This window comes from Antechinus flavipes, chromosome 1 (genome assembly GCF_016432865.1).
Source record: "Antechinus flavipes isolate AdamAnt ecotype Samford, QLD, Australia chromosome 1, AdamAnt_v2, whole genome shotgun sequence".
NCBI lineage: Eukaryota > Metazoa > Chordata > Mammalia > Dasyuromorphia > Dasyuridae > Antechinus > Antechinus flavipes.
In genome coordinates, this window is record NC_067398.1 from 175,375,487 (window position 1) to 175,387,936 (window position 12,450).

Consider the following 12,450-nt stretch of genomic DNA (forward strand, 5'->3'; position numbering starts at 1 on the left):
TCTTCATGTTTTAAATCTCTGTGTTTGTTATATCCTCCGAGTAGAATGTAAGCTCCTTGAGAACAAAGCATGGATGTTTTGTTTTTTATCTTTTTTCATGCCTTTCACATAGTATTTATTAAATTCTTATTCAGCTGAATTGAATGGGATTGCAAAGTTGTGTCCATGTTAATTTTATTTAAGTTCTTGTATATAATACATTTGTGGCAAGATATAGATACATGATGAACTAGACTGAGGACTGGGAGATTTGGTTACAGTTCCATTCATTAACGTTAAGAACAATTCTTGAAACTCAGGTATGATTCAACCTTGCTGAAGAAAGGGGGAAATTTTTCTTTTAACCTTTTTCTAATAATGACTGTTTCTCTCCTGTGAATCCCAATTTAATTCAAAAGTACTATGTTTTTCTTTTTTAATAGGGTAATCAAAACCTGGAGTGTTTTACATATTTCACACATCATGTCAATGGCAAACTTGTTCACTTGGTCATATTCTTTGGCCATACTAACTTGTGAGAATCTCATGTGAATCTTCACAAGAAAACTATACTTTTATAGTGATGTGGGAGATATTTCTATATTGGGTTTATGTGGGGTTTTTTTCAAGTTTCATATTTTTTTCTGTTTTCTTTCCAAGTTCTGAAAACTGTGTTGGGAACAATCATTACTATTCTAACATCAAATCTGTGAGGACTAGAAATCATAGAATCAGAAGGCTAGAAGAAAGTTGGGGATATTACAACTCCATTAGGAATGTGAGAATCCATTGACCTCCTCCATGTATCTATATAACTGTCACAGATAAAGTCATCATTTATATAGTAAATAGTTAGCAGCCAGCAATTTTCAGGCTTTATGAAGTTGTTAGAGGGAGAAACATTGGAACATGGTATGTATACTATCCCGTGAGCCCTGCAGACTGGTCTTCCTGCCTTCAGTCAATCCCTTCTGCCCTGTATGCTCTTCTCCCCACTGCCAAAATAATCTTCCTAATTAACCACTTTGATCACATCACTCCTCTACTAAAAAATGTATAGTAGTTCCCTAATGCCTATCATATAAAACTCCTGATACAACTATTCAAGTCCCATCTCCTGTGTTTCCAATCTATTTTTCTAGTTTTAAATCATACTGTCCCCATCCATAGTCTAACCAAGACAGATGATTTTCTGCCTCTTTTTCTGTCCTTTATTCTCCTATCTTCATCCCATCTCCATATCTAGAATGAACTCCCTCTCCCCCATTTCTCTTACTTGATATTCCTTTCCAGCTTTTTTCAAAGCTCAACTTAGTTGCCTCTTCTATCAAGTCTTCAATTCTCTGCCTCTCAAATTAAAATGATTCTTCCTTCCCTAAATTTAATAAGATACTTTGCTTTGACTTTTCCTTTGCAGTTTTGTCATGCTCTCCTGCATCAAAGTGCCCCCTCCCCTCCTCCCTGCACCAGCTTTGGATTGTAAACTCCTTTACAATACGGTCTATGCCATATCTATCCTTATATCTCCAGTATCTAAGAATAGTAAATATTTAATAAATCTTTGGTGAATAAATGAATGAATCCTCCATTCTTCAAGGGAATTACATTACAACTGTTGACATGGCATATATGTTTCCAAGATCCATGATTGTTTTAGATCTGTGTACTACTGCTGCCAATACAGATTATAACCTCTCAATGACTGAGAAGTCATTGTTGAGTTGTTGCAGCTGAAAAGTTCATCAGCCCTGTGGCCAGTCTGGTCTGCTGCTGATCTTTTCCAAACTGAACCAGGCTGTTCAGATGACAGACTGAGAACCTGGTGCTAGATCCAAATTCAAATTCATTCTGTATGGGACAGCTAGAAGGCACAGTGGATAGCTTACCGGCCCTGGAGTCAGGAGGACCTGAGTTCAAATGTGACTTCTTCACACATTTAAAACTTACTATCTGGATGATCCAGGGTAAGTCACTTAACCCCAATTGCCTCGCAAAAACAAAACCAACAAAACCAAATTCATTCTGGTTTAATAGAAAGAAATCGCCAAGGCTTGTGCCATTTTGGCCAACCCTTGGAGAAGCTAGGGTCACTCTGCAGCACAGTAAAGCAGTAGAGTAGGATTTTAGGGGAGGGTGATATATATTACATAACAATCACTGCCATTTACATCGCTACTTAGTTGTTAACTCTTATTATTCTAATCTCTGATTAACACCCTAAATTGTTTATAGTATGGTAGAAATGATATCAAAGTCATCTGTGTCACTTCTAATGTGTCAGGCACTGTGCTATATAACAAGTATACAAAGAAAGGCAAAAATATATCTCTTACCTTCAAGAATCACACATCCTGATGGGGCAGACAATATGAAAATATTTATGTGCATAAAAGACATATTTAGTATATTGGGGATTATTTCAGAGAGAAGGCACTAAATAGGATAAGAGGCAATGTCAGCACAAATATATGTTTATTTTCTTAACCAACACATACACCGAAATGAATATTATCCCCTTCAAAGTAGTGCCCTAGAATGTAAATATGTATCTATTTCAATGAAGCTGTCTACTTCTCAAAAATTTTGGAAGTTTGTCCTTCTAAACTGTATATAGAGAATACAGCTTATCCTTTTGCACATCCTCCATAGAGAAAATCATCTTTTTACCTTTGATTTTTCTCTTATTTATTATCATTATATTTAGTAAACAAGACAACCTAAGCTTTTATATGAATGAAACATGCCATGTATTTGCGGCATCTAACTTTTGCTCTGCTCCAGGACCATGTAATATATTAACCTACTGAGCCAGACCAATCATCTCATAAATCCATGATGCTGACAAAAGAATGGGTCCATGAGAGTCAATCCATTACCTCTAATAGAAAACCAATTTGAAAAATATAATATTATGCATGTCATTGGAGTTATTAATTTTTTTTAAAAAGTTTTCTATTGCACATGTTTCAATCACAATTAGACAATATAACCAACAAGTTCATGGCATTTTGACTTTTGTGAAATTTTTCCAGGGACCACTATGTGTTAGAAGAAGGAAAGTCTTCTAGCTTTCTACCACTGAATACAGATAGTGGAATTTCTAGCAGAATACCATGTGCCAAATGCATCTTCTTATCTGAACTCCTACTTAGTGGTAATAAATTTTATGATTTGGTTGGATTGCTTTCACATCAAATTGACTAATAATAACTCAGATTTTATCTAAATCTATGAATTAAATCAGATGAAAGATGAGAAGATAGCATGGTGGAGGGCAAAAGTTCTCCAAGTATGTTTAGGGGATCTTTAGGAGTTGCTAAAAACTTTTAGGGAGTCAAAATTCTTTTCACAATAATACTATTTATTTTATTTTGCTTTAATATATATTTTATTTTAAAAACAGAATAAGAAAAAAAAAGAAAAACCAAAGGAATGCTAAACAATAGAATATTGTGACATGAATAATTCTAATATTTTTATTTTGAATGTGGTAAACATTAATAAATAAAATCCTCATAAACAAAAGATCTTGGAGAAGAATCCTCAATAAAAAATATATATATATACTTCCTCTCTCACTCTCTTCCTAAAATCCCAAGATAGAATAATCTGTTCTGGGATGCATGAATGCAGAGGACTAGGAGGAAAGATGATGGCAAACAAAACCCCTCCCAAATACTTAAAAACAAACAAATAATCAACAACAACAATAAAACAACCTTCCTCAACAGAAACTATAATATGCATAGGACAATGCAAAACAAGTAAAAATCAGTAATGCAAAATTAATAAATAATTACTAAAATATTTTCTAACATAAAATGATCAGTGTAAGCAGTGATCAAGGAAACCACATTCCGTTGTCCCTTGCCTCAGTTCTTAAGAATAGAACTCAATTTCCTATTCATTTCTTTAGGAGAGCAGATAAAAAGATGAATTTATTCAAAATTCTATGTACTTTGGCCTTTAGAACTTGACGGTGTTACTGAAAGTAATATGGATACTATTGCATTACAATATATAAATATCAGAAGCTGAATATAAATGTGCAGGGCATCCATGGCTTCTGGGATATTAAAATGCTTGATGATCCACAGATACACACTTAGTTTAAAAAGTAAAAAAGGTATCCCCTTTAAGTTATATCATGAACTCACCAGACAGAGACTCATTTGATGCCTTGCACAGAGCTCAGCACTTGTTGACATCTATCTTCCATTCAACAAAAACATAAATAATATGCCATTGAGGGACTTGGTTATGCTGGGAACTAGAACTAAGATTTTAATATCTGTGGTTCCATGCAGTATTTGTATATTAGCTTCATCTACTAAAAGCTTGCCATTTCTCTCTTCACAATATTGGTTCAAACTGCCTTTTTAAAAATACTTTTATTCATTCACTCACTCATTCACTCAATAGGCATTTATAGTATACCATCATATGCTAACCAGACTACTAAATCTCTTGTTGGTTTTCAGATATCCATATTTTTTCACAGGTTGTCCCATCTACAAAGTACCAGGTCTAAAGGACTAAATTATCCTTTATCTTATCCTAATTGTCTCTATCAAAGTTATCTTTCCCTCTAATTCACCAATGACATTACCATGCTGAACATCCTTTCATATCTGTCAATATTTGTTAGCAAAAATTTTAACCTTCTTTTTTTCTATTTGTTGAAAACCTGGCTAGATTTTTAAAAATTGTTTTCTTCTGCCTACTCATTTATTTGAGAGAGTAGTGGCTAGAATACTGGATCAGAAGTCAAGAAGAATTGGATTCAAATCTTACCTCTAAAACAAATGTGCTGCATAACCAAGAGAAAATTGCTTGACTGAACAAATTGTAATCTGGTTTTGGTGGAGATTGCTCAAACCTACAATATCACAATTTGTGATGTATTAATTTGGTTATTTTTGTATTTTTGCCATCCTACCATCAACCATTCCTTTTTCTGCTCCCACTTTTAAATAGCTGTGAAAAAAGTTTGGTACTTTCCTATTCTTCATGTCTTCTAAAATCATTGCTTTATTTTTCCCCACCATTCAAATTCCACCTTTTAAAGAAAAACTTCACCAATAAAATAATGCATCTAGCAAATATTTTAATAACGAACTCAACAGAAGCAGATCCAAGCTAATAAATCTCCAGACCTAAACATCTTTATTTCTCACTCTTTCATTGAGAAACACAGTTTATCGATTTTATTTTATTTTATTTTATTGCAAATCTTATTCACTGACATCAAGCATATATATAAAATCCTTTGGGGTTACTTAATGTGAGACAGACCTAATCCTTGAGTAGATGATACAATTAGAATCAAGACAATGAGATGAATGACAATGCCATGAAACATAGACTAAGGATCTATTAAGGATTAGAAATAAGAATCATATAGATATTCAGAAGGGGGAGCATTCTCCCTTCTTATCTCCATCTCTTGAAATCTCTAGTTCCCTTCAAGATTCAGCTCAAATGTTACCTCCTACAAAAGAGTGTTCCTATTTCACCTAGTTGTTACCCTTCCCTTTTTCTATTTACTTAACTGTGTGGAGAGTTTTTACTTCTCAAGATTTCCCTTATCTCTAGAAGCATAAAAGTTTTTTGAGAACAGTGACAGTTTCATTTTTGTCTTTGTCTTGGAAAAAAAATTCCCAGCACCTAGCACAATGCTTGGTAGCTACTATGAATTTAATAAAATTATTATATTTGAGGAAATAATCCCTAAGGGTCTGGGTCAACTAAGGAAAGTTTCTTCAAGGAGATAAGATTGAACTGACACTTGGAAGGTAGACATTCAGCGAAAAGATGAGGGAACTTTTATGAACAAAGTGATGAGAGGAATCTATGTGGTAGATTTGAGAAATGGTGAATAGATCAGATTGATTAGAATGGAATCATTCCTGATGGGTAGATAAGGTTGAAAAAAGAATAGCCATAATTGGTGGGGAGATGCTTCTTGAATATTAAGCTAAGGAGTCTAGATTAGAGACAGTGCCCCTAGTAAAGGCTCACTGATGGAAAAAGGGGAGAAAGAATGCTTGACCCATCAGTAGCGTAGACATGGTAATAATCAGGGAATGATGCTCTAATGTAGAGGGGTGTGAGGTGTGTGTGTGTGTGTGTGTGTGTGTGTGTGTGTGTGTGAAGGCAAGAGAGTATCCTCTTTTTGACTCTATGATCTCCAACCTTTGGTACTGATTTTTATTAGTTAAACTTGGAGGTAGAATTGATATAGAATTTATAATATGGCCATAGGATATAGAACTTGAATGATCTTTAAATTACATTTAGTTTGGCTCCTTCATTTATGCAAATTAAGAAACTGGGGATTGGAAAAGATTATACAAGCAACAAATAGCAGAAGCAGGGTTTGATGTACAGTCTAACAATTGCAAAATCTGATGTTTTTTTTCATTTGAATACTTTTTTGCCCTCATCATCTCCTTAATCTGTAGCATCATTGGAATTCTTTGTAAATATTCTTTGATCATAAGACAAATGTTTCCATGGAAATATTTTTATTGCATGTTTCCCTATTATGAAATTCTAGCAATATTCCAATGGGATAACACTATGTATCTAGATAATACTTAGTTTATAACCATAGCCTTGGAAACATTGAACAAACACAGGAGAATGATGATTAGACATTGTAATATATCAAGCATGGATTCTAGTTCCTGTAAAAAAAAAAAAAAAAAAAAAAAAAAAAAAAGGGTCATGCTCCGGAATGCTGAATTCCATTTTAGCGCAAAACTGGATGATTGCTGCACTGAGGACTGCCTTTGTTTTATTTGTCTCTGCTCTGCAGAGAGACCCTTTGAATCGCTTCCTATCGATACATCCCCAGTGCATAAAAGTCTTTAGAGGACAAGGATATTCTCCACAATGGCCACAGCTCCCTTTAAAAACTAAATAATGATTCAGTTCATGCAGCAACTACAGTTTTGTCAAATATAAATGTGTGTGTGAAATTACTTCACTAAGCTTCACGTTACTAATTAAGTCATTTTCTCTTTGGAAATGCCAACTCTTCTTATGCTGAGGGGTTTCAAAAGATTTTAGATAGAAGCAATACTGAGAAACACCTCTGCTATTTTAGAAACGGCACACTAGATCATCTGCTTATCTCATCTGAATCTATTTTAGGGTCTAGTTATTAAAATTTTAAATGCAAGGGGGAAAGGCAGGGCTCAAGGAGACCTTATGCTACATTCTAATGTCTGGGTATGTTAGAGAGTTATGGTGACTTAAGAGAACCATGAAAATTCTGCACACTTCTTCTACCATGATAACTGCTATCAAAAATACTCTGTCCATTTTACCATGATTGTTCATCGATAAATTCACTTCATTTCTTATCAGGGTGCAATCTGGGCTCCATCATCATGCTCCAGAAAACTCCTAATGCTGGAACATCACTTCGCTTCAGAAGGCTCATCTCAAAAGTTCCTCCAGCCCCTCCCTCTGATTAGATGGCTGTTTCTAGAACCTTTGATTGAGAAGGATGCCCAGATCAGCCATCTCTTCATTTCTCATCAGGCTCCTCATCATTCTTCTTATGCTGTGTACCCTTTTCCCTATTTCCTTCCTTCTTATTAAATTTCCTTTTTATTTTGTCTTCCCTTATCAGAATGGAAACTCCTTAAGAACAAGGAATATTTTTTTCTGCTTGTATTAGTAATCACATTGCTTAACAAAGTGCCTGACATATTGTAAAAAAATCTTAATAATGTTTGTTGACTAATAAAAAGAGCTTTCTGCTTATCAAAAGAAGGAAACTTTTAAGTGATGTGAGTGAATTTTCTTGAACTTCACCCCAAATTTCTCAAATGGTCGGGTTGCACCCCTCAATGGAGCAAAAGGACCTAGGGTATCTGTGGGGTCACTGGCACTATGGGATTTTTCTATGGCAGGAGTGAGTAGCAGCAGGCCAGTTGCCCTTGTGAACTCTGCCTAATCATATGCCATAAGGAGAAATTGCATGATCAGCTTCTTGGAAGTAGTTCACCTCTACATATTGCTGAGAGCCAAGGCTTCCCACAGAATTAGTCTAACAAGTTTCCTGAGGCTTTGCTGTACTATAAATATTTCTAACTATAGAACTGAGATTGATTCAAATATCTTGTGTCTTTTTGACTCTGAAGAAGGGCAATAACACCATCTAACTCCCTCCATCCTTTTCTCCCTCCCTCACATAAATCCATCAAAATCTATATTCAGCATATGTCACAGGGATGAATATGAAGTATTCAATGAGTGTTTCCTCCCTCTCTACCATTCAACCTCCCATTTCTTATTATAGCACTTTGTCTAGAGCTCTCTTTTGCCATTATTTCATTGTACTTTATTTGCTATCTCTTTGTTCATGTGTTTTATCCCTAAGTAACCCAAGTCCCGACGCCTATTGTATGGAACTCTAACCTTATTGATGGAAATCAGTATCCAGAGCCTGAGTATGGGTAGTGATGGAGTTGGTTAAGATTTGAAATTTGAGGTTTGTTCTCTTCAAATTCTTAAGTTTCTTTGAGTTCTGCAATCTCTTTGACTTTACAATTGCTTTGGGCACTTCTAATTTCCAGTTTAAGAGAGAAGTTGTACGATGCCAACATTTCTTCAGTTTACTGAAAGAAGAATAACATTCTGGGAAGATGCCACCATGAGAAAAAGCTAGCATTCTCCATCAGGTTTCCTACCCCAAATTGCTACTTTGAAGATTTAGGAGATTAATGCCTCCTGAGTGAGATATGGGATTCTCTCTTGGCTAAACTTAATTATCTCATTTCCAATGAGAGCACTCCTTCACTTTTTATTGTTTGGTATATGTCATCCTGTATATACTTTCTCTGAATTCTGTTTCACTTTTGTCTTGCATAAATATATTTCTTTGTTCTCGATACACATGTTCATTGCAGAACTGGTATTTCTGGAAAGTCAAGCCTTAGATGTAAAGTTTGAGTATTCCTTTTCTTATTGATGAACAGCTATCAAAAACAATATTCCCTAGACTAATAATAATAATAATAATACTTGGAGGAGTAGATAAATTGTAACCCAGTAACCCTTTTCTCTAAAAAGAGAAGAATGATGGTCAGGCTTCTGGTTCCAACTTCTTGTTTTCTTTTCTGGAAGGAATTAAAGTTTCCCACAGAGAAGAATAGTGAGAAGACGTTAAAGATATCTATTCTGCCTCCCAAGGAAATGAAAATTCCCTTGCTATACATGTAAGGGAGGGTCTCACTATATCTGCAGTGGATGGCAACCTCCTTGCTAACTATCATTTTATATCTCCACCCATATATGCATTGCCTTTCACATAGTAGGTTCCTAATGTTTGTTAAGTTGAATATAATTAATGAATAGGTGTTAAATTGAACATGATATTCATTAAATTCTGGTTATTTAAAAAAAAAAGAATTTTCCTCTTTCTCAGGCTCACTATCCCCCTATCTGCCCCCACACCAGGTTGGCACCTCATAGGCAGCTTTTTAAACACAAACAACATATTATTGGTCTGATGAGAACAAAGATAATAATACATCCCCCCAACCTCTCTCAAAAGGATGTTTTTTGAGGATGAATGCTCTACTGTTTGTGAGTATTTTGAGTTCCTCAGAAGACAGACACACCATAAATACAAGGTATTATTACTATTATTATCATGTTTAACATGTAGCAAATAGAGGGGAAAGTTCTTTTACAATCCTGATTGCAAACTAGAGCTGTGGATTTTTTTTTTTTTGGTCCACTTTTTCAAAGATATTCCTGAGGCTTTGAACAATGGTACTAAAGTAACAATTCAAGTACATCACTTTGCCTAATGAATAACAACAATTTTAATGATCAGAGCTTGTTTAACATCACATGGCAAAAATACCAAGTACAAAAAAAAATTGGGAGTTTCTTTTTGCCGCTGTCTTTTTTCCTGTGGTGCTGATAATACTGTGGAGAGAGGAATAGTCATCAGAGCTGGGCATTTTTTTTATTACCTTTTCAACTATTCAGCTGCTGTTGTATTTTTCACTCTACAAGTGTGTGCTTTTGTCTCATGCTGGTGCTTGTCATAGGAGCTGTTATCATTCAAGGGGTCTGCTGATAGGCAAGACATTGCTGCTAAGCTCTGAGTTCTGCCATCAGGGAAGCTCGATGCTACATTTTCACATGTAGCACTGACCAACATGGAAGTGATGGGGAGAACAAGGGTGGGAAATGAGTAAGAGGGAAAGTTGCTTAAAGGCATACACTGGTCACAGCTGTCAGGGAACAGCCAGGCAGCTGGAATATCTATCACAATGCCATTCGTGAATTGCAGGTGACTGGAGGCATACTTCACAGGCTGTATCAGAGTTTATGTATTTTACTAACCTTATTTCATTGGGTTGAAGCTATACAGTTTTATGAGCCCCCCAATCCTCTACTAGTTGGAAATAAATTCCTCCTAGGCTATATATCAGAGGATGACATTGGCTGTTGGGTCCTCTCTCTAGGTATGACCATTGCTTGTATTTCTTTTTCCTCCCTTGGTCTGGGATTGGGGGGCAGTCCAAAAGGTTGAAGGGTGGTGGGAGAGGATAGTGGGCCAGTGAGGATGTCTCTGCTAAGTGTCAGGGAGGGCAGGCTGCCGTTCAAGGTGAGGAAACCATGAAACCCATATGCCAGCCTCGCTTCTTCTTGGATCCCTCGTCTTGCAAATTGCTCAATCCGCTGGTGATTTGAATGGTTAGCACTATTGTCAGCTATCTCTGCTCTCCAGCTTTTCTCTCTCCTGGCAGGAACATCTGGGACACAGACTTTACAAACAGTAATAATAACCCTACTTTAGCTTTCACATTTTTGCAGTTGTTATTATGTCATCATGGTAAATGACCATAATTGACCCCCACAATAAAATGTTGCCAACATTCATATGAATAGCAACTGTAATCGCTAGAGCTAGCAGGGATGTGCTTCTCAAATAAAAAATTTGCTGAATAGCCTAAATCTCAGACTCATTTGGGGACCTTAGTATTTCTGAATTATAATAGGAAAAGACTTTAGTCCTGAAACCTGAGTGCCTGTATATAGCCACCTAAACAGGAGGTCAGGGAGAGGTAGGTAGGTATTGAAGGTAGATTTCTAGGATTTACAAGAACACATTAGCCCCCCAGAGGCTGATTTAGATACAAAGCGATGAGTCATGAGACTTTCTTCACCTGGCCTGTGAATTCCTGTGATTTCTTTTTTGCAATGAAAGCAGAAAAGGAATTCGGCATCCCAAGGTTTACGCTGACCTTTCCCAACCTTTATTCTTCCATTGAAAGAATAAGCCAGATGCTAGTAAGGACAAGGTAAGGAGGATGAGAAGGGGAGTGACAAAACTCTCAATATATAAACTGATTACCATGCATGGTAACAACATGAGGTTCCCTAATTGTTCTCAGTTGGTCCAGCAATTTGGGTCTCTAGGAGATGAGTGCCACACTGAAAAAAGCTCAAAAAGAATGGTTCTCTGTCTCTTTGGAAACTCACTGCCCTGCATTCTACTTAGGTTTTCCTGGACTGATTTTTTTTTTAACTGGACATGTCATACAGAAATGAAGCCCAACCTAATACAGAGAGCAGAAATCTCAAAATTAGTTTCATATTTTTATATGACCTGTGGAAATTCCTCCTCACTTAGTCATTGTCATAAAAATCTCATTAAAAGGGACCCACAATGTCTTTCAAAATACTCTTCTTCACTGATGGTTGAAGTTAAAGGTGAAGCTTATACTTCCCCACCCACCTGTTGAGTTCTTCTTTTTAGAAATCCTTGTAACTGTTTTCATACTTTTCCATATCATATCATCCCTTACTGCTGGAAAAGCTATGAATCATCTTCATCCATTCATTATATATGACTCCAAATATATATATATATATATATCCATATAATATATATAATTCCAGAAAGCCTGCCTGTAGTGGATTTGGAGTTGGAAGGTGGGTTTGTGTCCTAGTTTGGTCATTTACCATGTGAACCTTGCTTTTCTCATTTGTAAAATAATAATAGAAATAATTGATCTATTTACTAATCCTCTATTTGTTATGAAGATCAAGTGAAATAATATACATGAAGTTTGATATAAACTTGGAAGATCTATAAACTGTTATTTTTCAAACTTTTCTAACATTTTGTAAAACATGTTAAATTAAAAAAATAAATCATGAAACATTAATAAGTTAAGACTGGTGCACAGAAAGTACTTATGTACAGAAAATACATGTTAATTCAATTGTTTGATGAAGAATATATGCTTCTGGTGAACCAGGCCACGTATTTTAAATTTTTATATAATACAGTCTATTTATAAAAAAATTCTTTTTATATATATTTTTACTTGCTTTGCCATTTTATTTTAGGGGGAAAAGACAAGTAATTTTCATGTGTACTTTGGATGTCTAGGGCTAGGCCAAAAACAATTTCTCTTCACTGCTCTTGTC

The 12,450-nt window shown here is 35.5% G+C and overlaps 1 long non-coding RNA gene across 1 annotated transcript in view; it reads left to right on the forward strand.

Moving 5' to 3' along the window:
- The window catches only part of LOC127559415 (uncharacterized), a 49,692-nt gene extending 41,777 nt beyond the window's left edge, over positions 1-7,915 (forward strand). The window contains exon 4 of the long non-coding RNA XR_007953124.1: positions 7,354-7,915. This is a non-coding gene — a long non-coding RNA (uncharacterized LOC127559415). The remainder of the gene's footprint in view (positions 1-7,353) is intronic.
- Positions 7,916-12,450: the final 4,535 nt, after the last annotated feature.